Source organism: Callorhinus ursinus, unplaced genomic scaffold, assembly GCF_003265705.2.
Source record: "Callorhinus ursinus isolate GAN/ISIS: 27379988/994484 unplaced genomic scaffold, GSC_fseal_2.0 scaffold36, whole genome shotgun sequence".
Lineage (NCBI taxonomy): Eukaryota > Metazoa > Chordata > Mammalia > Carnivora > Otariidae > Callorhinus > Callorhinus ursinus.
Genome location: NW_027397098.1, coordinates 2,764,705 through 2,791,613, shown reverse-complemented (window position 1 = coordinate 2,791,613; position 26,909 = coordinate 2,764,705). Strand labels below are relative to the sequence as shown.

At 45.7% G+C, this 26,909-nt stretch overlaps 1 protein-coding gene across 2 annotated transcripts in view; it reads right to left on the bottom strand.

Annotated features, from left to right (window-relative positions):
- The window catches only part of FAM107B (family with sequence similarity 107 member B), a 228,164-nt gene that overhangs the window by 57,380 nt on the left and 143,875 nt on the right, over positions 1-26,909 (bottom strand). The window contains exon 1 of one of the 2 annotated variants that reach the window (XM_025853567.2): positions 17,532-17,690. The exons of the other annotated variant lie outside the window; for it this stretch is intronic. The gene's annotated coding sequence lies outside the window, so the exon portion shown is untranslated. Of the gene's footprint in view, positions 1-17,531; positions 17,691-26,909 lie in introns of those variants that run through there. 2 annotated transcript variants of the gene reach the window in all.

Genomic DNA, 26,909 nt, shown 5'->3' with positions numbered 1-26,909 from the left:
GAGCAAGGGAAAGAGGAAAGTGGTTGGAAACTAGGTCAGGGAGGTGGCAGGGGCCAGACCAGCTTCTGATTCATTCCAACACTTGGAGAAATGGTTGATTCAGGAGTCAGAGTCCTATGCCACCGAATGCACGGGAAATCAACTGGCCGATGCTTACAGCGATGCGCTGCCCCAACCTTATGAAGCCATCGGGAGGGTTCCAGGCACTGTCTCACTGTGGCTTCACCTGTGGCAGCTGTGCAACCAAGGCCCAGTTCCCAGAAGCAGACACACAGCAGGGCGCTCAGGATTAATGCTGGAGACTGTGTAGGCTCCCCGCCCTGGTGGAGAGTTTCAGAGCTGGCTCTCTGTGACAGCAGCTGAAACTCCAGCTTATGGCGCGTTAGAAAAAAACCCTGTCTTCGGTCATAAAGTACGTCATCGTCATCCCATCTGCCCCAGGTTACCAAAGAGATGGGATTTTCTGGGACACTCCCAACCTCAAATACTCTCCCCTGTCGTCCCCAGAAAGGCATGCCTTGTTCTCAAAACAGTTTACTCTGGTCATGATGAGAGAACAGATAGTTGGCCCTACCTCGAGGACACCCGAATGGTGAAGGATGCATTACTAAGAACATAGCCATGTTTTCTCACATTTGCCTGAGTGTTTACTACATGCAGGCATGCAGCTCATGCACTGGTTGTATTTCTGTGGAACTCTCTCGAGTGTACACTATTATTATCCCCACTTTACGAGAAAGCTCGCAAACCAAAGACCCAGAGGGTGGGCCCAAGCAGTCTGATCCCGGAGGATGCCAAATCACACTGCCTCTCTTTGAAGAAACTGTACGGTGAAAAAGGACTCATTGGGCGATAGCTACCCAGGGAGGGAGGGGAGGACATGTCCTTTTCCATTCAGCTAAAAAGACTGTGTGTGTCTTATTTAAGATCCAGAGTCAGGACTCTTTAGGGAGATCTACGTAACCCAGAACTAACTACAGAGAAAGAAGAGAAAAAATCTCCTGCTCATTAGTGACAAGTGACATGAAATGCAGAATCGCAGTATGGACTTACAGACCTCCCAAAACAGGATGCAAGCTCACCTTCCTGGGCATGCAGCCACCCACCCACAAGCTTGCTGTGTAGATCTCTTCTTTTTTTTTTTCCCCACAAGGGGTCACGGAAGTTGTGGACTGACGCACCACCCCACCCCAGATCACGAAGATAGGGTAAGTGGGGATGGAGGAAGAAGTAGAGGCTCAGCCCCACCAACCGGCACCTTCAGTTGCCAACACCAGCTGCCACAAAGGATGGGGAAGAGTTCATAACGGAAGCAAGCAACCGAAGCAAAGGGAAGGCGAACACACAGACACACATCGTCCACTCACTAGGAGGATCAACCATCTGTGTTTCTATGTGGTTGGGACACTGTGCAGTATTATCACAAGGCCACTTCTTGAGATCCGGGGCCTGGGGACACAGCCTCAAGTACAGGACCGCGTTTTCCCCTAAAAGGATCTGTTGGAGGTGGTTGTGGTGTTGGGGAAACAGGGGTGGGTTTCAAGGCAAGTCCTTAGAAGGAGGCTTTTAAGCTCAGGCAATATGGGACTAAAATGATACAAAACCAGATGTAAACGGATCCCTTTGAAAAGGAACTCCTCGGACTTGTGCAGATCTTGATGCTGACACACACTGAGTCTGAAACAGGCTGAAGAAAGAGGCCGCACACTCTTCATGCGCTTTTTGAACGGCAGGACTGAAGCCAGCCCAGCTTCCTCACAGTCTGAATCCCGTCCATCGGAGTCTGACCCAGAGCGGCAGCAGAACTTAGGAAGAAGCACTCTGGAGGTCAAGATCTCCATCCTCCGAGTTTTGGATCAGAGACGGAAAAATGCAATCTGTGATCAAGTGACCACAGAGAAACCCAAATGAGGAAAGGCACTTCTCGGCGGGGGACGATGTGCAGGTGAGTTCTGCACTTTCATCCCAGCGGCGTGGAGCCTTTCACTCCACTTCATCACCCACCGAGCAGTCTCAAAACAGGACAGAATGCTGTGTGCTCTACTAGTGCTCATGGAACTTCAAGGAAGAACGTCAACTCTTCTTCTGGGGAATGAAGCTCTCACCAGAAGGGACAGAGAGCCCATGCCAAGGGGAACAAGAAACACAGGGTGCATTATCAATAGACCAAGATGGCCCGGAGCCCCGCTTACCCCACCCGCTCCCGCCACTCCCTCACGCCTCGATTGCCAGGCAGCCAAGACTTCCCAAAGCCCTTCTAATCAGGCTGACCAGTAAAAGAAGGCCAAGCATCCTCTCCCTCCTCTCTTCCTCCTCTCTGCCTCTCACTAGTCCTGCCACTGAGGCATTAGGTGGAGCTTATGCCCTGCAGGGAGCCCCACGGAAAGCACAGCCTCCTAAGGAGGTCCAGGCGAGGAAGCGCAATTAGGGTAACTGCTAGGTGTGACTGGATTACAGGGTGCAGCACTCGTGGGTCACGGCCAAAACCGAGAGTCACTGAAAACATACACTGAGAGAGAAAAGAACGCTGAAAAATGCCGTGCAGAATGTTTTTCAGAATGCAAATAATAAGCAGGCAAAGAGATGGTAGCCAAGCTCCCCACAATGAAGCAGGAAGCCTGGGGCTTCCCAAAGAACCTCATGTCAGTCAAACCTTTGATCAAGGACCTTTATTCAAACACACAAGAAACAGGTATCTGCAACCAAGGATATGTACCGAGGAAAGCTAAATTATTTGTCAGTGATACCAGGTCACTGTGGAGACCGGATGAAGGCTCTACTAATAATTACTCATGACATAAAAGACACACAGCAAGCTTATCCCAGAGTAAACAGAAGGTACCTCATCCCTGTCCATGAGGTACCTGGTGGGCTGCTCTCCTGCCTTTAAGCACTGACCCTGGACCACTCACCTAACAGTCAGTCCCTGTGTTTACAGGAGCCCATGACCCACAAATGAACCAGGCAAGAACCCTTACTTGCCATCACTGCAACTCCCGGGTACTGGTGACCTACTGACCTGATTTTCTCCTCTGGCTGGGATTCCTGACTCACTCATCACATCCTCCTTACTTCCATTTCCACGCCGGGCCACCGAAATCCGACCTTCTGTGCAGAACATGTCTTTGTCTCTAAGAACCTTGCCTGTCCACAGATTTTAAACCTCTGTCCACACTGGCCATTGGTAGGGGCTGCCTGTTTACACCTCCCCAACATTCTTACGTTGAAGCCCTAATGCCCAATGTGATGGTATCTGGAGGTGGGGCCTTTGGGAGGTGATTAGGTCACAAGGGTAGCGCCCTCGTGAATGGGATTAGTGAGTGCCCTTAGAAGAGGAGACACAAGAGAGACGACCTCTCTCTCCGTGATGCGAGGATACCCTGTGAGCAAGAACGCCATCTGCAAACCAGGAAGAGGGCCCTCACCAGACACCAAATCTGTCAGCACCTTGATCTTGGGACTTCTAGCCTCCAGAACTACGAGAAATACCATATCCATATTGGGTCCATTGTTTTCTCTTCCACTCTCTCATAAGGCCCCGAAGTCCCAGGTTTGACCCCTCACCCAGAGCTCCCTAACGCATCCCTCTATTCTGCCACTATTTATAAAACTGGCTCAGCACTTCAGGTATAGAAGGCCCACCAGGATGGCACTCATCCCAAACCTTGGGCAGACTCTAAGTAGGTCCAGTGGAGCTGAACAGTTTTATTCCACTGGGTGAGTGAAAACAATCACGTTTAATGTCATATGCAGACACCAGCTTGGGGGGAGCACGAAAAGGAAGAACCCTAACATTTGTTAACACCTACATGCAGGCATGACGTCTGGGGCTTAACCTGCATTACCTGCCTAATATTCACATCGCAGAGATGAGAAACTGGAGCTCACAGAGTTGAAAAGAACTTACTACTACATGCCACCAGGGCTACCTAAAATAAGGCACACGTTCTTTCTAGTATGCCAGTTCCTGGAATAAATGATAACCAACAGTTTAAAAAGCCCTGCAGGGAATGGTAAGGTGAAGAGCATCCTTCCACAATCATGGGAAGAACTCATAACACTTGTTCTTAGAGAACTGTATTCTCATATATTTCTTTACCAAAATATATTCTTATATATTTATTTAGAAAGAAATCACATATGTATTCACTCATAGGAAGCTGCTTGCACTAAAAGTCAAAATGTGAACAGACGAGAGTCAGCAAAGATAGTTCTCACACATTCAAATGAATCCCTAGGCTTTCGTTGGTGTTATGAGTAACTACTTTTAAGGTTTTTAAGACTTTCTATTAGTATGAACAAGAACGAAGAACCCGCTCATCCAAAAAAAAAAAGGCAGTTTTTTTACAATGACAGATGGCGTGAGCGGCTTTTTTCCTAACATTATTCTTTTTCTGCAATGAAAGTGTCACCATCATCCCTGTGACTCGGAAGTTTTGAATCTGGTTTTTGTTCACATTCCTCTGGGGCGGCCGCTGCCAGGACACTTGTAGGCAGGGTGAGAGCAAAGGAACCGGTACTGAATTAGGGATGGAGGGAAGAGAATTCTAGTCCTGCACATGCACGAAGGAGCTGGGAGATGCTGGTCTAGTCAGCAATGCCGAGCGAGAGCACCCACGCTGTGAGGCCTCCCCCACCCCATCACTCCTGTGACAGTTCGGGCTCGTGACTGGAGCGACCCGCTCCCGAGAAACAGTGGGTGTGCATTCAAAGGAGATTATCAAGTGACTCATCCGTGAGTAAAAATTCATTTATTTCCATTTAAAGAGTCGTGTTAATCGACATGAGGTTCGTAGAGGGAACATCTAACGTTTTACACTTACTCTGAAGAGGCTATAAATAGGAGTATATGAAGTTAGTCAGCTATGTGATCAGGCGCATGGAGACGCACATGGATACAGCATGTTCCAGACTCTATTTGTAAGCTGTTTGTTTCTAGCGCAAATGGAGAAAGGAAAAAAAAACACAAAAAAACAGTCTTGGTAGATCCAATCATTACAGACTTCAGCTGTACAAATCAAACAGGAAGCTCATGAAAAAGGCAATTTAGAAGCATTTAAATCAAACAAAACAAAAAAAAAAAAGACCTAGTCTGGGCATATATATATGGACAGCTGCAAAGCTGACTGTTTTTGTTTTATCACAAATTGTTTAAAGTCCCCAACAGAGCAGAGTACAAGAGACATCCAAGTGGACATTTCCCTGGACACTCCCAGGGTCTCCACATTTCCCCTCCCTGTGTACTCACGTGACACAGACCAACTGGTCTAATAAATGCCCCTGTTGCACCCACACCACGCTCTGTGGAGACAGCGTGGACAGAGAAAAAGCTGAGTCTTCCAGTCCTAAGAAGCAAGAAGCTAATGCTCAAAAAACCAACACCAAACACCATCTCCCGCTTCCAGAGGCCTGACGACTCACCTCCATTGCCCTCCGCCCACCACCCCTCGGCCCACTGGCTCCCACAAGACTTGCTCTTGATGAAATCTGTGCCATAGGACTCCCAGGGTGTGACTAAAGAAGAAGAGAAACAGGAGGAGAAGCAGAAGAGAATGAGGCGCTCATCCCAGAAACTTCTGCTTCCCAGACCCCACCACCAGCCAGGGCCTCGGGCATGTTTCCCAGTAATTAAAGGATGAGGGGGCAATTTGTTTTCAGTAATGATCAAGGGAATTATGTCTTTCAAGCTTTGGCTGGGTACAGGGTATTTATCAAAAGAAAAAGGCCATCCGTTCAAACCTACCTAGACCTCTTTTTAAGAGTTCTGAACCATCTATCACCTAAGAGCTCAACATGCTAAGAAGCCAAGTAGAACTACTTGTTAAATAAACAAATTAATTATTTAAATACTTCTTATGGTGAGTGCTTCATTTTCCATTTACCATAGTCACAATAAATTAGAGCTTACAGATTTTTAATATAGTTTTTAGAGTATACGGAAGGTCCTAGAATGGCCATGTTCATGGGGCATAAGGAACAGGGCAACCCTTTAGTAAAAAATAACAAAGTTTAAAAAATAATAAAAAGGAAGGAAGGAGGAAAAGAAAGAAGGGGTGAAGAGAAAGACAGTGCCCCAAGGAGGACAAGCACACGTTCTCTGTAGCAAGTGTATAGAGTTCTGTGTGATCTTGGATTAGTTATTGAAGGTCTCTATAGACCAGTGTTCTCTTTGGTAAAATACAGTCATGGGATTGGATGAGGATCAAAAAAATGACGCACATAAAGCATTCAGCATGTGCACAAGAAATGCATTAAGTATTAGTGACCCTCCCTTCTGGACCAAGTTCAGTTCCAACTCCACCAGTGATTAGCTGTGGTGGTCTGAGGCCAGCTAGATACCAGGTCTGAGCATCGGATTATTCACTAAAAAATGAGGAGTCTGGGTTAGATGATCTCTTGATCTCTACGGCTTGTCCAAGCTCAACCCCTCTCTGACAACGTCATGTGGCTTACAATTTCAAACTCCTTTAGGCCTCTAGTACCCACACCTTTCTCTTTTAGGATTTACTGGTCACAGCCATGATTTGATACCAATTGTGTGGTCACAAACACAACTCCTCATCGTGAGACTGTGCTTATGGGAATCCTAGAACCTGCTTTGTGGTGATCCCTCTCACAAGTGGCACGATGTGTAAAAGGAAGGCCTGCCTGTGATAGGAGGACTCAGTATATTTCCCTTTCAGTGGCTTTCAAAGGTTGAGGCTGTCCCCAAATCAGGATGCTGGTGTAATAGATCCAGGTGAGGCTTGGCAAGGAAGGAGCATATGTAAATTAAATTCATTTGCTGTAACCACCCTCCTTTATTAAAGGAGCTCTCAATTACTTCCTGCTGGAAACAAGGCAAGAATCTATCCTTTCCAGCTTAACGATGAAGTCGAAAAGCTGCCACTAAAGGTCCACTGCTCTTAAATCCGGGCGGAACAGAAACTTTTTCAGATTTATAATTCTCACTCCCATTGTTTTAAACTCATCAGTGACACCATTTCTAAGGAGAGACAGGGCTTTAATGTCCTTACTTGTCAAATTTAAAATGATTATTGAAAAAGATAATCTGTCATGGTGCGCACCATCACACCGGATTCAATCTCATAAACCCACGTCATAATCTCCTAATTTAGGTGGTGGCCAGGCACCTGAGTTATGTAAACAACAGGAGAGAATTTAATGCTGCTGCTGCTAAGCCAGGCTTACAACAAAATTAACCTGACGCAGTTAACAGTCATAAAAGACTGTGCAAGTGGTAATTAGCTCTAATGATAGGAAGCATTCGTGATATCTGGAGAGAACCAGACCAGTCTTTACTTCTCTATTAACACTCTAGATGTCCCTAAGCTGCATCAACATCGCTGGTTTTCCCGGACCCCTGGCCAGTTTAAACTCCACCTCACTCTCACTAACCATGTTCCTGAAGAAAGAAGAATCAACAACCTCTCCGGAGACCCTTAGTTTGGGTAACAGTCCTCAGGGGACGCCAACAGACATTAAGGGAAGGAGGATGAGGAAATTCACAATGAAAGGATCGAGCGGCCACCCCGTGAACTCAGGGAGCCATCTCAGTATCACCACAAGGGAGACACCCAGACACTTTCCTCAGATGACGCAACGTGAAGTACACACCACCACCAAAGACTGATCTTACCCAAACAACTGGATCTAATCGAGCTTTAGGGCTAACTTCCAGTTTACAGACCTTACAGAGACTAGTGGAACAGGTTTAAACTATCTGCCAAGTTGAGAATGTGGGCCACTCTCTAAGACAACTGACCCGATTCTTCCACAAATCAACAGCTCTGGAGAAAAGGGTTGGGAAGAAGAAGAGCTGCTCCAGAGTTAAAAAGCTTCAGGAAGCGTAACAATCAGACAGTTAAGTGTGGGCTTTGTTCCCATGCCAGTTTGAAGAAACCTAATGGGAGCGAAGTCAATGCTGGGTTGACGGGAGTTCTACAGACCCCTGCCCTCCTCCAGACCTTGCCGTCTAATGTTCTGGAACCTTGCATTCAGCCACCCCACAATGAAAGGGCAGGGCCCATCAGCAGAAACGGGGGTCTGGGCGGCGGGGCCCCAGCCAGCCCCGCACAGAAAGGGGAAACTCAGGTAAGAAGATTCAGAAGATTCACCGCTGGTAGAACAAGAGGCAGTTAGGTCCTGGGGTGACCTAGAGAGGAAATTTACAGGTTCCCCTGCTAACAAATTTGCCAATAGGTTTCCAGCAGGCCCCAGCTTCATCTGAAACCCATTCACCTCAAGAGCATAAAATCACTGCTCCGAGCAGGAAAATCAGCCTCTGAAGCAAGCAAGTTACCTGTGCAACGGGAGAAAAGAGGCGAGCAACACACAAGTGGCAACTTCACTTTTGCCTTCTTGAGCGACACTCCCACCGCCCGCCTTTATTCCCCGGAATTTGGCTGAGTTTCTTTTTGTTTCCTGTCTTGCTTTTTTTAAAACATATCTAACAGAGGTAATAACGTACATAATGGAAAGGGCACATATCTCACACGTACAGCGTCCACTGCTTTTCACTCCCTACAATTTTAATTGTATTTGATTTGTCTTTCCAATCTAACAGCCCCTCTCCTCAAGGCGAGTGGGGCCAGTCGGAAGCACGCCTGGAATGGGAAAAGAAACAGGTTGGGGCCTGTTTCCAATGTCCACACTCTGCATGCTGGTGGGCTCTGCAGCTGAAACGTGCTGTCCAGCCAGGGTGCAAACCGTCAACGTGAACAGAGGGCGATGGTGACTGAAGATACGGCTCTTTTACTGCCCCCTGCGGGTCTTGAACTCTGTCCCCTAATCGGACTTGCCCACAGCTTCTAGCTCAAGTCCTAGGGCTTTTCACCCGCCGCTCCCCAAACTGCCCCAATGGCTGTGGAACGGTGTTTGTCTCCTTTCACCAGTTTCGAAGACGTGCCATGTCACTGGTTAATCTTCTTTTAAAAACACAGCAGACTTCCCTGAGGTTCCAACCGTATAGACTTTTTAACTGAAGGAGACCTTTGTAGATCATAACGCAAAATTGTTAATTTCTTGACTCTTCAAACCAGGTACTCTAAAATAAAGAGCAGCTTTTTTTTTCATTTGCTATTTTGAACTAGTAAACTGGGACCGTAATTAAAAATCCCTAAAAAATGAAAGATGTGCCACACTTACAGAGTTAGTTTAACGATGCCATAATTCTGTTTTAGAAAGTCAGGAAGCTGTGAGGCTGGTAAAGTGTCTCACGAGAAACAAAGGGCAGAATCCTGGTGTAAAGTTATTATATAACCAGCTCTTACCAAGCTACTTGATAATCTTTAAAAAAAAAAAAAGGTAAACAGAAAAACACAGAGGAGGTGTTTAAAATGTTTTGAAAGTTTTCAGAATATTGGGGATACACAAAGAATTCCTCTTCAATAGGGAATATGAAACCTCCCAACATGGATTATGTGTGAATAGGAAAAAATACTGCTTGAATACAGAATTGTTACAAAGAGGGAAAAATGTATTAATGTATAATTATATAAACATTGAAAAATGCATCATGCCTAATTAAATTCCATCCATTAATAAGGCAATAGCCTTGGGATAGTTTGTACAAAAATGGCATTTCTGGTAAACATAATAATTAAAACTACTCAAATACACAAGCTCTGCCTCATGACATAATTATGTGATTTTAATTTGGCACCATCCTTACGTGATGCCTAAAAGAAAGCTACGTCACAAATGAATCACTTAAAAAAAAAAAATGAATCACTTTAAGACGCTATAATTTCCATAGGGTAAAGCCGAAGATAAAAACGCAGTACAAATATTCTGAAAACTGTAATTTTGGATTTACCTGGCAATTGCATTACTCCCAAACCCCTTCTGAAGTTAAGAAGCCAAACACGTTATCAACACAGGGAACACAGACATGGTTCTGAGGGCGAAGGCCCAAGTGTGATCCTGGCTTTTATCATAACCTTGGGCAAGCTTTTTAATCTCTCTGTGCTTTAGTGTCTCATTTGTCCAACACTAATAACGCTACCTGCCTCAAAGAATCCCTTGGAAGATCAGAGAAGACAATGAACACTGCCACGCCCGGCATAAGAGTAAATGCTCAGCAAATGCCAGGCAATATTATTGACCCATCTCAGTGGAAATCATTCTCATCAGCACAGAGCACCTCTTCCTGACAAAAGGAAAAACACATTCCTCAAAAGCAGATGCATGGCACAACAGTGGGTGAACCACAAACACATTCTGTTAAAACGGACAAAGCCGGACACAAAAGGTCACATCTTGTATGATTCTCTGAGGGTGAAATTTCTAGAAAAAGCAAAATTCTAGAGACAAAAGATGAGTGGTTGCCTAAGACTGGGGATAGGAACAGGAAACGACCGCAAAATCTCCAACAGGACTGGGGTGACAGTTGTTCAACTGCATAAATCTACTAAAGACTAGAGAACCGCACACTGCCAATGGGTGAATTGTGGGAATGGAAATTACACCTCAATAAAGAAAGCCACACTGACATATAAAAGAGATGTGTTTCCAGAGTGTTCACACAGGCATTTTCATACCACTCCATGATAATAGCGAATTCAGGTATTTTACAGAGTACAGCAGAAATGGTAGAGTATGCGAGCTTGGGCAAGGATCAGACTTGGATCTCAATCCTGACCCAGCTTCGTTCGCTTCAGGGCAAACTCTTCACTTCTCTAAGTGCCAGTTTCCATATCTGTGAAAGGGGAATCACCACAGTATTACTCTCAGAGGCTACCGTGAGCGTTACATCACCCTCCCTTGGCCCCTCCGGGTTTCCCATATCAATAAAGGGCGCCACCCTTCCTGCAGCTGCTGAGGCTAAAAGTGTGGGTGTCCCTCATGACTCCTCTCCCTCTCGGATATTAGCTCCAATCCATTAGTGAGTCCCGATGGCTCCATCTTCAAACTGTATCAGGTACCCAACCACTTCTTACCAGTCCCATCCCAGTCATCACAACATCCCTGGGGATTCACAAAAGCCTCCCACTCTGGAGTCTCTGGACTTCCATTCTGGCCCCTCTGCAGTTACCACTGCACTCCAGGCCAAAGGGGTATGTAGAGAACATAGCTCTACCATCCCTGTTCAGAGCCCTCCCACGACTGACCAGACCATGGCCTGCAGGCCCCACATGATCCGATGCCCATTCAGGACCCCACCTCATATTCCTCCCCCACCCCCAAAACTGGCTCCATCCACCGGGGCCTTCTTGCCCTTCCCCAAGAGCAAGCTCCTCTTGCTTCTGGGCTGTTATTTGCACCTGCCCTTACACAGCCAGATGGGGGCGAGGCTCATCCCTTCCTTCCTTGAGATCTCAAATTCGCCTCCCCAGATGGGCCTTGCCCCTGTGAAAAACACCACTTCCTCCCCTACTAGACTCCAGCCCCTTTCCCTGATTGGTTTCTTTATAGCACTGACGCTCCCTGGAATCACATACTGTCTGTCTTCCTGCAGAATGAAAACTCCACGCAGGCAGGGATTTCGTCAGTCCTGCCCACTGTCCCAGCCACGGACCCCAGAGTCTGGCACAGAGCCTGGCAGAGAGGAAAATTCATTAAATACATACTGGATGAAGAAATCTCATAAAGCACTTAGCACAATGCCTGCCAGGTAGGAAGTCCTCGAGAACTGTAAGTTGGTAATAATAAAAATAATGTTATGTTTACTGTTATTATATTTCACAGATAAGAATATGGAAGCCCGGGGCGCCTGGGTGGCTCAGTCGTTAAGCGTCTGCCTTTGGCTCCAGTCATGATCCCAGGGTCCTGGGATCGAGCCCCGCATGGGGCTCCCTGCTCAGCCGGAAGCCTGCTTCTCCCTCTCCCAATCCCCCTGCTTGTGGTTCCCTCTCTTTCTGTCTCTCTCTATCAAATAAATAAATAAAATCTTAAAAAAAAAAAAAGAATATGGAAGCCCTCCTAGGTCGACGGGCTAACCCGGGTTAACTCTTAAGTGTGACACTTTACTACTTCAAGATGCCTCCTTTCCACGAGCGCAGAGTAACATGTTCTCACTTCGGCAGGAATCTAAAGGATGCTGCAGCTGATTTTCCCTAACCGTCTGTTCTCTGTCTCCTCTGCCTTCAAAGATCCACCCCTGTCCTAAAGGGATGGCCTGAGTGCCACAGAACCACAGGGAAGTCCCTTGGATGACAACTTACAGTCAGGGGGCCACTCCACCAGCTATAAAGCGTGCAAGCTTCACCTCACCCTCAAGACAGCTCTAAGAGGTCAGCAAGGGTGATTACGTCCAGTTTACAGATGAGGAAGCAGAAAACAAGACATAAACGACCTGCTCAAAAAATCATACTAATTAATGGGGAGCTTGCATTTAAGATTCTGAAAATTTTAAAAATCTAGGTCTCTCCCCCGCCCCCCCCGCCACTACACTACACTACTCTGTGCATCCATTAAAAACAGCAAGAACAATATGAACTCTGACCACAGCTTTAGCTATTTTAAATGCCATTAAGTTACAAGGGAAAAGAATATTATGAAGAAAGTCTTTCTACATATACATATCCATAACTTCCTCCAGGACATGGAAATTTGAAGTCATCCACATTAGACACTCATAAACAACTTCTGATTATTCATACTGCAGGAGTTTATAATATGACTGTATAGTTTCATAAGCTCCTTAGCATGCAACAGGCCCAGATAAAATGTGAGTTTTAACCTTAACTCTCACGGAGTGTGCTGAGTTTTAAATGTTAATAATGACAGAAAAGTTGACATGAGCGTCACAGCCCTCTCTCCTACACACTTTTTTATGACAAACCTTGTGTCCAAGGATATAACAGAACATTTCATTTCTCTTATCAAAGCCAGGTTATCTTTACAACACTCCTGAGATATGACGGCATCCTGAGGAGCCAGGGGAAGGGGGGGGGACGTCCCTCGCGCTTCCCTACATGGCCCTGGTCAGCATCTTGGCACCACCACTGCGGAGTTACTAGAAACTGGAGTTAAGACTGTGGGCAATGGTACAACAGCCTAATGCCCATGTCTCGGGAACTGTGTGTTTGGGCCTTCGTGACCTTGCATTTGCCCTTGCCGTGCTGGGGGGGTAGGTCTTACTAAGTTCATCTCCCACATGAGAATACTGGAGCTCCCAGGGGTTCTGTGACTCGCTGCAGGTCACAAAGCTGGGGCCTGGATTCTGATTCACAGGTGTCTGGCTTCCCCTGCACCACATGAAGAAAGGCATCCCATTTCCCAATCACACTCTCTAGCCCAGGGTTGGGACTGAGCAGGGCAGCACCCCACAGATGCTCCAGGGCAACACAAGTCGGCATTGACAACAACAAGGATAATCAAGAACCCTCCAAACCACATCTACCTACAACCAGCCAGGAAGAAGATAGCTGGTCCGTAACCTGCATTTTCTCCATCCTGTTTTTGGAGGAGACTTCACAACACATACTCAACGCAGAAGGTTGCATAGGCTGGGCAACCCCCCATTTAAGATTTCTGGGTCTAATGACGGAATTTATGATTCAGTAGCATAAGCAGGAAAAGCACTGTGGACAGCCTAGAGGCCCTTGATGTTTCAAGGCCTCTAAAGGGCGGGGGGGGGGGGTTCTTTTTTTTTTTTAATGGGTGTTTTCTTCACACCGCAGAACCCCAAGATTTCGCTGTGTGGGGGGAACATTACTGTCACCAAACTATGCCTCCCTCCCACTTCCCCTCTGCACACAGCACCACAGAGCACAGACTATGGCTACAGTTCTACAACACTTGGGCCCCACTGCTCCCCTCCAGGGAAATCCTCGGCAGAAGGGCTAAAGCGTCCACCTAGTGTTAAGGCAACATTCCTTCCTTTTTCTGAACCTCTCCCCTCCGTTCTCCTTCCTACAGTTCACCGGAGTTTGAAAAACATGAGGGAAGTCTTTCCACAAGTTCCCCACAAACCTCGTCTTCTCATTTGTAACAGACCTTCTGCTGGGCATAGCTGTAGTCAGTCACCCCCCGCCCCTGCATGACACTAGCCCTCAGCTCCTGGGAAACCTTCGGAACAGCTCAGGACCCCGTGTCCCCACCACAACCGGCTTCCAAGGGCCCCTGGCCTTGAGGTTTACCTCCAGCAAGAACACGAGAGCAATACCATTGTTTCCCTCACGCTAGAAAGTGCCCCAACCCCTCAGCCACACTCTACACGAAAATGAACAGCCCTCTTCCTGTGTTCAGCCACACCCCTACCACCACCAGGCTCTTAACTGATCAGCCCGGAGCAAGGGACGTGCATTTCCCTCTCATGCCTCTCCCCAGCCTTCACCTTTTAGTCAGAAACCCGACCCCTCAGCTTTAGCTGTGATTTCCATCATTCTTTCAGTTACCTTAATTCACAGCGCTTAACATCACTGTCTTTAAACAACTTTTTTTAAAATGTTTTGGAAAGATTTTATTTATTTATTTGAGAGAGAGAGAGAGAGAGAGAGAAGGCACGAGCAGGTGGGGGGAGGGGGGCAGAGGGAGAGGGAGAAGCAGACTCCCTGCTGAGCAGGGAGCCTGAGGCAGGGCTCAACCCATCGCGACCTGAGCCAAAGGCAGACTCTTAACCAACTGAGCCACCCAGGCGCCCCTCCTGACCCATTTTAAAACACATTCTGTGCACAGAATCCTGGAAAGAAGGTGCAAACAAGACCTCACTAATAACACTAAAGCCACATTACTAATCTACTAGGGTCCCTCTTTTCAGAGAAAAGTCTTCCACCCCTCAACCACTCCCAAAGAAAATCAGTATAAATCTTCTCCCTCTACCTTGTGACATTTTAAACAAAGAACGGAATGAGTAAGAGCGTCCACCCTACCACAGTTCAGGAACAGGATTTCTCATAGCACTTCTCAAAAACGCAAAGCAAGTCTCCTTTTAAACAGCCTAAGAATGGATTCTGCAGTCCAGGCCGGGGGGGCGGGGTGCGAGACGCTGGCCGTCACGAACAGCCATAGCAAGTCCACGACACGGGACCAATCCCAATCTTTTCTCTCCTCCCCTTGAAGCAACATTATAGAAAAAAGGCAAAGCTACTCAGCTCTGATCTCTATTCCAGCTGGGCTTTACATTGCTTACAGTGCTTATGGTGTCCAAGGCCACAGAAGGGTTGAAAAACAGTATCTAAAAATTCTCATATTTCCTATTTGAGTTTCTTTTGACTTGTGTATGTGGCAGGGTCCCCTTATCTCTGAAGGAACGCGAATCATTACAGCGGACGACATACTTGGCACCATATACTTCACACTCGGGACTTACAAGTCACTGCTTACTTAACAGGGGCAAAAGCTCCCTGTAAGCCTGTATGCAGATTAAGGAGCCCCAAGTTAGGCACAGGAACGAACACTGCACCTGACAGTACAAAGCCACAACTTCCTTCTTGTAAATTCTTCTGACTTTGAAAAGTATTGATTGCATCATCCTCAGGATCAATCTACTCCTACACAGTTGCCTCCAAGACCTCTCTTTACTTTGCATGGGGTAATGTCCAAAACTTTTACAAGTGGAAATTGGAGAAATGAAACGTCCGAAAACTTTACAAGTGGAAAATAAGTGTATGTAATAACAAAAGCATTCAGTGACAAATCTAGATTTGAACAATGTGTTGTTCTTTTGGCTTTTTTTTTTTTTTTACAGAACACACACACTCCAAACCACTCACTACTCAACAGGAAATCTTTTTACTTTCAGAAGTAAACATGTATCTGGCTATAAAACCTCTGTCATTTCTTGTTCTACAAAGAGTGTCTTTCCATCACATACTTCTCAATTGCAGAATTTTGCTTTTTAAATATTTTATAAGCTGATTTTTTTTATTTAAAAAAAATAGTCAATCCAAAACTACTCCTGAAATCTAAAGAACACAGTCCCTAAAACTTTTCTGTTGGTTTATTCTTCCAAATTAAGTGGAAAGTACCTTGTTTTTCCTATTTCTTCCCTTCCCCCTTCTGTACAGGTAGTTATTTTAAGGCTATAAGAAAATACATTTCAGACAACTTGTTGGTATTAATCCTGTGTTAAAGTGGCAAACCACTATGGTAGACTATGGTTATTCGATATATTTTAGTCTGATGGGACTGGTAAAGATTAAGAATCAGTAACTCCTTCATTTATTCACACACACACACACACACACACACACACACACACACACACATTCTCTCTCAATCAATCATACCATGGCTGCCAAGCCATAAATCAAGCTAAGATGTCTTCATCCTCAGGGTGTGTTTGGGTGGTAGGCATAAGTGACCTTCTTTTCTATATTTTTTCATTTTTATAATAAATATACATCATTCTATACTTAAAAGTTTTAAACCTGAAACTCCTACCACTAAGGAATCTCTAGACAGGCACCTCGGGTACTATTTCAACTTAAATCAACTTGGACAGCTAGTTATCTCCAAAGTAATGGCCAGGGGGTCGTGGTAAGAGGAGAAAACTAACATACCTGTTAGCAAGAAATCCTCAAGTTAAAGAATGTAAAGTTTAACAAGCCTCATCCCGTTTTTCTGTATTTCCCTTTAATATCATACTCATTCTACTCAAATAACTTAGCTCTACTATCGTTGACTGAAGTTTTTTGTTTTGTTTTTTTGAGGAGGGAAGGAAGGGTATGGTACCTTGCCGCAGAGATTAAGATCTGCAATTTACCCTCTCAACAGCATTTCTCTCCACATTTCAGAAGGGGCTGTTACCATCCCCTACGCAGCATGTCAGAATTTGGGCATACATAGCCGTGCCATCCCCAAGGGACCCGAAGATGCTTGGAGAGAAATTATGGGAACCCAATTTTTAGGACTTCTAGGGCTGCAGACGCCCCGCAACATGCTGGGTTTACTGAAGAGTGGGAACGTAAAAGAGTCAAAAATGGAAAAGTTACTTGCAGACTGTTTGGAAACAGTGCGACAGTCACCTTTAAACCAGTGGGGCAAACCCCCCGCGGCCCCTCCTTTGTCTGCCCAGGCACAGGCTCGCTGCGACCCCGGAGCCCGCTCCCACCACCCCGAGCGCGCCCGCGCAGCGAGGGGCGAACCGGGCGCCTAGGGCTCGGCATCTGGCCGCGCGCGGCGCTCCCGGTGGGCAGCGCACCAGCTCCAGGCAGGGTCTCTCCATTTTCAGGGCCGAGGAAGCAACAATAAGCCGAGCGGAGCGGCCGCCTGGGCTCCCCTTCCTCGCAGCGCCCCCCGCCTCCCCAGCGCCCCTCGGGCCGGGGGCCACGGCGCGGGGCCCTGCCACGCCCCGGCCCTGCACCCCAGGCCCTCCCCGGGCACCGCGCGGGGTGGCCGGGGCTCTCCGCACGCCCACCGCCCTGCGCGTCCTCCTCCCGCGCACGCAGGGACCCCCGCCCCACCGCCCGCGCCGAGCTGACGGGCCGCCGCGGGGAGGGAAAGCCGGCGGCCCTTTCCGCCCTGGGGTCCCTCGGGCCGGGGGTCAGGGCTGGGCGGGCGGCCGCGCAGTCTCCCCGGCGGGTACCCGCCTACCCCGAGCTCCCAGTCTTTGTGTGCAAAGTAAGTGCGGGAGGCGAACCTACCTCGGCGCGCTCACAAAGGCGCGCGGCTCTCTCGCCGGCGTTCACCCCGGGCAGCCGCGGCGGCGCCCAGCGGCCCGACTGCTCAGGGCGGCCCCGAGGCGGCGCGGGCGGCGGCTCTGACGGCAGCGGCGGCCCGTCCAGCGCAGGGCGGCTCTCTCACACCCCGCGGCCCAGCGCATCCGAATTAAGCGGCGGGGCAGGGCTGGGGGCGGGGTGCGACTGCGGAAGCCCCGCCCAGACTCCGCCCAGGCCCCGCCCCGCCGCGCTGGCTGCGGGCTCCGCGCTCCGGACCGCCGCGGCCCCGAGGGGAGTGCGCCAGGCCAGGCGGGAGCTCGGAGAAAGTCGGGGGATTCGGTTCCGGGAGGTTTTCCTTCTGTTGTTTGAGTTTCGCTGGCTTCAGAAACTTGGAAAGAAGAGAGGGAAGGTTGGAAGAAAAATACTAAGTGTCACCCGATGAGAGACAGAAATGGGGACTCCAGGGTGGCAGGAGTAGGGTCACGAGGCCCACGATTAAAGATCTTTCTCTCCCTCCCTCTCCCCATCTCTGTCTCTGTCTCTCTCACGTACTCGCTGGTGGGTGTCTGGCCCCCATCTCCACTCTATGCTTGTGAGGCTTAGCGAGACTCTCCCCATTGAAATCCTGCAAATACGTCACAGAAGAAAACTCAAAAGGAATCAGGGAGGAAAAGGAAACAGATTTGTTGGAATTGTATAAATTTACTGTCAAACCAGGGCTTGAAACCCCAGTGACCTGGAAATTTACTCATATTCCTTCCCTGTCCCCATTCATCAAAGAGTAATTGGAGATTTAATTTGTGCACAAGGAGGAAAGGTTTTTCACCTCCCTTTTCCCCTCTCCGATTTTCGTTTTTTACAGCTGTCTTACAGCAAATTGCTTCTTGCCCAACCCTAAAACTCAGATTACCATGTACCTGAATGACGACATCGAACAAAAATGAGAAATATCTAATTCAGAGTAGCAAATGAGGCCCGCTGGTTGGTGGATTTTAGATCAAAAGTTTTTTAATTTTCTTGGCAAGAGATGAATAAGGCTTTATTCATTGGGCAGTTTTTCTGACTAAAACAGCTTGGGTCATGATCACAGGGAACAGTCATATCAATTATGATTTTCGGTAAGCAAATTACTTACTCCAAAGATACTCTAAAGCCACAACTCTTTAAGGGCCTGACCATCCCTAGGTCCCTGAAGCCCATTGAGGGGAGGAATCACTTGCCACGGGATTTAGAGAGAAAGAAGCTCCTTCCCAGCCCAAGAAACTAACCTGTGTAAACTTTATCCATAGTGTTTCCTACACATCTTTCTTCTCTCCCTGTCACTTGCATTGTTGTTGTTTCTGTAATTAACTGAGGGTCTGCCAGTTCCCAGACCAGAACCTGGGATCCAGCCTAGATTTTTACCTTCATTCCCCACATGGAAGCCAATCCCAAGTCCTAGAAATCCTACAGGAGGCCTAGATACCCAACTCCCCATTCCACCAACACTGCCACAGTTGGCCTTTTGTGTCTGCCATCACACTGTGGTCTCCCAACTCTCCCCAGCTTCCAATCACACACTCTTTTCGAGCCAAACTACTTCTCAGGGAACTTTCCAAGTGCAAATCTGCTCAAGTTAAAACCCTTGAACAAGTGCCCAATTCCTACTACATAATCAAGTCCAAGCTCCTTGCTACAGTATCCTGGTAGGGGCAGTCTATTTTTGGTATCACCTTGACCTCTTCCGTGTGTTCTTCCTACATCCCCCAGACGCCCATGGCCTCACTCAGCCAAAGTGCTGTATTTGCTGAATGGCCCTGCTCTGTGAATACAAAGACTGGAGGAAAGAATCTGTCGCCTGTTATGCTCTTCCACATGCCTCCCCGCTGCCTAGCATACCTTCACCCCACTCTACCCCCACAAGGGTTCCTCTCCTCTCTGACACCCGTTCCTCTGAGAAGCCTTCCCTGACTTGTTCAAACTGGATGGACCTTTTCTGCCCCTCTCATGCCTAGCACAGCCTGGTAATTATTGCTCTGTATTGTAAATATACGTCCTCCTTGAACAGAGTTTACACTTGATACATATGTCATTAGGTAATGATATACACCTCCTGCTTAACATAGTATCTGGCATATAAAAAGTGTTGGGAACTGAATTGTGTCCCCCCTCCACCAAGTTTATATGTTGAACCCCTACCCCTCAATGTGACTGTATTTGGAGATAGGGCCTTTAGGGAAGTAATTAAGTTTAAATGAAGTCATAAAGGTGGGGACCTAATCTGGTAGGACTGGTGACCTTATAAGAAGTGGAAGAGACACCAGAGACTTCTCTCTCTCTCTCTCTCTCTCTCTCTCTGTAAGACACCCAGAGAAGAGGTCACGTGAGGACATAGCCAAAAAGCAGCCATGTGCAAGCCAGGAAGAGGCCTCACCAGAAACCAACCCTGCCAGCATCTTAATCTTGGACTTCCAGCCTCCAGAACTGTAAGAAGATAAATGTCTGTTGTTTAAGCCACTGTTATGGCAGCCTGAGCAAACTAATATAAGAAGCATGCATTAAATTCTAGATTCTAACCTTGGAAAAGCACTAACCCTCCAGTGAGCCTGTAATGTCCCCTTACAGCAACCTGGGACAAACTTCTGTGAGGCCAGGACAGTGAGCGGAGTGTCTGGATGTGACAAGTGACCACACAGTATTTCCCCTGCCCTCTGAGTGGAATGGAAATAGGTATTTCTTCCCATAGTCTGGGGTATACATGTCCACAGTTTCATTGTCATTACCCTGCCCTTGTATCAGGAAACATAATTTAAACAAAACCAGTAAGAAGAGCTCAATCTTTTCTTTGAACTTCTTGAGTCAAAGCCTTCTTAAAAGAAAAGACACCCACACCCATTTACTGAGTCCACTATTTGGGGCTGAATATTTCACACCCTTGGCACCTTAGGGGAATTTTGATCCAGGTAGGATCAAGTATCCAGTTTGGTTTGGGGCTCCTGGAGTTTCTGTGGGTGGAGCCCAGAAGAACTTTAAGGTTATGGACTAGAGTGATACTTATGTTTGTACCCATACCATCTACCAACAGTGCCTGGAATATAGTAGGTGCACAGTAGACATTTGTAGAATGAATGCGTTTAGGTTTTCAGGGCATGAGCAGACTTCCCAGGGTTAGGTCAGGTAACACCAAACTCTCAGCCCGAGTCTGATGTTCTGTAGATTCCACATTCTGAATGTGGACAAGACTCCAGGAAAGGTCAGTGCCCTAGGCACCTACTGTGCTCTGCTTGGATTTCTGCTCCCGGGCTAACATGGATTATCAGGTGGCATGGAGGGCCTTTCCTCACTTGCTTTCTCCAAATACAATACAAAGAAAATACTCCTCTGAAAGGTTTTGAGTCACTTAGTCTATTGGTGATAGAGTCCCTAACCTGACATTATTGGAGAATATAGTTGATAATTTCCTATCCTCTAACACTCACCCACAAGATCACCCATACACTCAACTTTAACCTCATTGTTGCTCTGACATCTGGAGGCCTTTTAAAGTTACTCCTAAGGAAAACTGAAGAAAGCAGAGATGTACATCTGAGGACATAAAGTAGAGCAAAGCAAATCAATTTGGAATAAGATATGTTGTCTTTATCTCCTTCTTTGGTCTCTTTTCTCTGTGCACAATCTTGAAATTGTTGCTTTATGCCCTATTATCCTGAAGAGCTCCAAAGAGGTGAGAAAGGTTTCACAGTGCCCAGGGGGCAGGAGATTCATTTTTATGTGTATACTCTTTTGTATCTCAAATTTTGTGCTGTGTACACAGACGTTTGAACAGACAATCCATTCAAAAAGAAATAAAATTTTAGAGGCGCCTGGGTGGCTCAGTCGGTTAAGCATCCAACTCTTGGTTTCAGCTCAGGTCGTGATCTCCCTGTTGGGAGACAGAGCCCTGTCTGGCAACCTGCTCAGCGGGGAGCCTCCTTCTGCCTCTGCCTCTCTCTCTCTCTCTGAAATAAAGAAATAAATCTTTAAAAAAGAAATAAAATTTTAAATTTAAAATAGTATTTTTAAAGTCATGTTCTTTACTATCTGTATCAGCTAACTATTACTATAGGAAAAAATAATACCTCAAAACTTAGTAGCTTAAGATAAGAACAAATGATTTGCTCACAATGCTACGGGCTGGCAATGTGGATCACACTCAGCTGGGATTAGCTCCATTTGGTCTTAGCTAGGCTCTGTCATGTGTTTGCCTTCAGATGGGAGGTCTGCCAGAGACCAGCTTGTCCTGGGTGGCCTCAAAGTCCAGATATTGACTGGAGCTGTCTGCTTCTGTTCCTCAGATGCCCTCCACATAGACTCTCAGCAGGATTGCTGGGACTTCCTCACGGGGCAGCTATATCCAAGAGGGGGAAAGAGGAAAGCTGTAAGGCCCCAGGAGGTCTAGCCTCCAGGTCATTCTGAGACACTCTACCATTCAAAAATAGCACAGAGCCAGCCCTAATCCGAGCTTCAGGGAAAACAGCCTCCACCCCTTGATGGTAAAAGCAGGGGTCACATTACAAAGGGAACTGAGTACCCGGATCCTAGGATAGGAGGAGTCATGGCGGTCATCCCTGCAAATAATCTTCCCCCTCTAATGAGAGCTGAAGAACTACACAGTGAAGGGTAACTGTGACAGCTGAGAACAATAGTCTCAAGGGAAATCATTCTGATTTATAAACAAGCCAAAAGCCACCTGCAATGGAACATAAAGCTCAAAACAACAGATTCCATAAACTGGTACTGGCCTCATGTCCTGAATTGATAGATCAAAGTAAAGACATGATTTCTGCTTATTCATTTTTGCTTTCAACTAAGAATGAGGCTGGAGGGAAAAAATGGCTTTAGTTCTCTAAAGAAGCTAAGCTTGACCAAATTCCAAATCAGTGTATGATCTATTGCCGCATAACCAATTACTACAGACTTAGCAACTTCAGACAATACCCATATATCAGCTCATCTTTCCTTTATGGAGGCATGGCCTGGCTGGGTTCTCTGCTCAAGGTCCCCCAAAGCCAAAATCAGGAACCTGGCAGAGCCCATGGCTCATCACATCTGGAGCACAAAGATCCCCTTGGCAGAATGCAGTTCCTTGTTTGTCCAGTTTGTCCAGTCTCTAAGATTAAGGTTAAGGTCCCCGTTTCCTTGTGGGCTGTCAACTAGGAGCCTCTGTCAGATTCTAAAGGCTGCCCACATGCCTTCCCACATGGCTCTTTCCATTATCAAGTCAGCAAAGGCACATCAAATCCTTCTCATGCTTCCTATCTCTGTGTCCCTCCTCCTCTATCTTCGTCCATCTCTGCCTCTAGACTCATTTACAGTGCTAGGGTGATTAGGCCAGGCCTGACCCAGATCACCTCCCTATCTTGAGGTCAACTGATTTTACCTCTGCAAAATCTCTTCCTTACGTCTGCAAAATCTCTTCACAGCATACCTAGATGTATGTACCTTTTAAAATTAGTAGTATCGGGATGCTTGTGTGGCTCAGTTGATTAAGTATCTGCCTTCGGCTCAGGTCGTGATCGCCAGGGTCCTGGGACTGAGCCCCACATCCGGCTCCTTGCTCAGCGGGGAGCCTGCTTCTCCCTCTACCTGCCGCGCCCCCCCGCTTGTGCTCTCCCTCTCTCTGACAAATAAATAAATAAAATTTAAAATAATAATAATAATAAAATAAAATGAGTAGTATCTAGAAAGGATCAGAAGATAAACCCAAATCAAAAAGAATGTGCTATAAGCAACATCATGAGCACTTACATTAAAATAGCCTCTTTGCATGAGCATTTGTGAGCAAAAGAGTGGAGCCACTTCGTTAAATACGCTAATAGCACCAATAATAAAAATGAGTTTTCTCCCCTTTAGTAGTTAATCTGCTACAAAGCATTTTGCAAACTCTACAACAGAGCTATAATTCATAATGTCACTGAACCCTCTGCCATGTCTAGGGAGTTTAAAGTTTAAGAGTTCTAATTTCAAAATTTATAATAAATGTGTTGCCTAAAATGCTTAATTTAGTTTTTATAAAACACCTGCTTTTTGTCACTGATAATTTTAAAATCAAAGGGACTCTATAAAATAGTGATTAAAATCTAGCTAAATATCACCTAAGAATCAAGAGCAACAGCTGTTAGCCGCATAAACAACTCCTGAATGATGTGAAGATACGAGTTTTATGTCTTTTTCTTCACATGTATCCAGCAGATTTCCTGAGGGTCTTCCTGTATATTAAAACAAAAATCTCTAAAAAGCAAAGAGAGGGAGAAAAACCTTTAAACCCTCATCCTGTCAAAAATACTAAGGTATCTGGGTGGCTCAGTTGGTTGAGCGACTGCCTTCGGCTCAGGTCATGATCCTGGAGTCCCGGGATCGAGTCCCGCATCGGGCTCCCTGCTCAGCGGGGAGTCTGCTTCTCCCTCTGACCTTCCCCCCTCTCATGCTCTCTCTCTCTATCTCATTCTCTCTCTCAAATAAATAAAATCTTTAAAAAAATGCTAAGGTATCTTAATAGTAGATATTAATGAGTAAACAAACCATCATCTCATATTTGAGCACAATAAAGGTAATTCCTATATGTTTCCTAATTCAAATAACTAATGTGTAAAACAAACCAGTTCACTGACAACATTCTACATTTTGCTCCAACTTTCTTTTCTTCTTTCCGATATGCATTCCAGATACATACATTTCTGTTAACAGAAAGTATTCCTTAAAACTCTTGCATTGGTAATAACTAGTTGAATGCCACTTAATATTCTCATCTACCTTTTAAGCAAGGCAGTAACCTAAGTTCATAGAGTAATGGAATAAAGACTAGGCTAGGACAGAAGAGATTTCAATCATGGCTCTGCTACCAGCTAGCTTTGTGATTTTGGGCAAGATACTCAACTCACTGCAAGCTGTCTCCTCCGGATTTAAGGGTTAGTGATTTTAGGGGCGCCTGGGTGGCTCAGTCAGTTAAGCGTCTGCCTTCGGCTAGGGTCATGATCTCAGCGTCCTGGGATTGATCCCCATGTTGGGCTCCTGCTTAGTGGATAGTGTGTTTCTCCCTTTCTCTCTCCCTCTGCCTCTCCCCCTGCTCGTGCTCTCTCTCTTAAATAAATAAATAAATAAAATATTTTTTAAAAAGGGGGTTAGTGATTTTATAGCAATCTCTATCCATATCTCTATCTATCTATATCTTCTATAAACTGATGGTTACCAGAAGGGAGGTGGGCAGGGGGATGGGTTGAGTAGGTGGTGGGCATTAAGGAGTGCACTTAATGTGAGGAGCACTAGGTATTACATGTAAGTGTCAAATCACTAAATGTTACACCTGAAACTCATATTACACTAAACATTAACTAACTAGAATTTAAATAAAAACTTGGGAAAAAATTATGGCACTTTTATATACATATATACAGAGGTGCTTGTTTCTTCCATATGGAAATTATAGCATTAATTGTATTTCTGTTGCTGTCCAGGCTTGGCTAGAGAGGAGGACTGCTCCATCCATTCTGAGCTTACAACTAAAGTCCAAACTGCAGCTAATGTTAAATCTTGCCAGAGAAAGTTTGCTTATTAACTCTGCTTAAAAAATTGTATCACCCACACATTAGGAATGCTAAGGATTACTGGGCTTGAAAAAATGCTCTTTGAATGATAACATTCCTTTAGTTGTCCCACCATAATTTGACATGAACTAAAATTCTAACTAATGTTAGCTTTTGCTGGATAATGTTGATAAAGAGTTAAACTTGATAAGGAAAAAGAGAGGAAGAATGAATAACAGGACAGAGTCCTTCTCAGGCAACTGAAGGCAATTTCTGGAAGTGTTTTGTAATTCTGCCCGTTCACCTCTCAGACAGCCACCCTCATTGCTCAGGACAACCTGCCCTGTCCTGGTTCCAGCTTTGCCCTAATGACCACCCTTTTGCAAGTCAACAGCTGAGACACATGGCAGGAAACAATACTTTGACATGCACTTGCTTTCCCCAGGTCATTTCTCTCTACAGCAACTGCTCTATGCCATCTGCCATCATCCTCATCAGAGCATAAACAACTAGTTAAAAGGATGAAAGAAAGAAAGAAAGAAAGAAGGAAAGAAAGAATTGTAAAAATATAAGAAATTATCTTTCTCTTTAAAAGACCAATTCAATTGGAAAAATCTCTGTCCAAAATGATGAGAGACAGAGAAAGACAGAAAACAAGTAAAAAATACATTAGGAATGAAAATGGACACATGATTATCGGTAATCAAAGGCTAAAAAGTGAATTCAGAAACACTACGAGCCACTTTATTTGAACATTTGGATGAAATGGAAACCTTCCTACAAAAATACAACCAACTGAGGATTAAATAGGAAACCTGGAGTCCCATAAACTTGCAACGAATTGGATCAGCAATTAGAATTTTCTCAGAGGGGTGCCTGGGTGGCTCAGATGGTTAAGTGCCTGTCTTCGGCTCATGTCGTGATCCTGGGTTCCTGGGATCGAGTCCCACATCAGGCTCCCTCCTTGGGCGGAAGCCTGCTTCTCCCTCTCCCGCTCCCCCTGCTTGTGTTCCTGCTCTCACTATCTCTCTCTCTGTCAAATAAATAAATAAAATCTCAAAAAAAAAATAAAAATAAAATTCAGTTACTTCTTTCTTTAAGAAATGTATTTCTTAAAAATAGAACTACCGTATGATCCAACAATCCCTCTTCTGGGTATATATGCAAAGGAAATGAAATCAGTACCTTGAAGAGATATATGTATTCCACATTCACTGCAACATTACTCACGATATTTCTTCTTCTGTGAAGTTTTTTTGATCTATTGTACTACTTTGGATGATTAATTTAATTCCTGATTTTTTTTCCTATCTTATCCAAATAGAACTGAATCAAAAAGTAAAACTTTTAGTAATCTATCATCATGTGGCTTTGGAATTAATATTTTCTTTTGTTGTCCTTATTTACTTTTGAGCAAATTTTAACTCTCAACAATGGGAAAAAAATCCAATTTTTCATTGTCATAGAGAAATCATCAAAAAAGATGGTACAAAATGCTTTGGAGAAGAGTGTCATGGCTTGTATAAGATAAAGATCCTTGCTTTGCCTACAGAGAGCCAAATATTACAGTGGTTAGGTCCATAGTCCAACAGATGGTATTATGCATCTTACATCCCCGGCTCACAAGCTGAGTGACTTTGGCCAAATTATTCACTTCTCTAAGACTCCATTTTCTCATTAGTAAAGTGCAGATTAATTCATTTATTTAACCAATATTTCTCAAGCACGTTCTTTGTCCCAGGCACCATTCTACTCCCTGAGAATACAATAGTGAACAAAACATAAAAAATCGCTGCCATTATGGGATGTATATTCTAGAAGA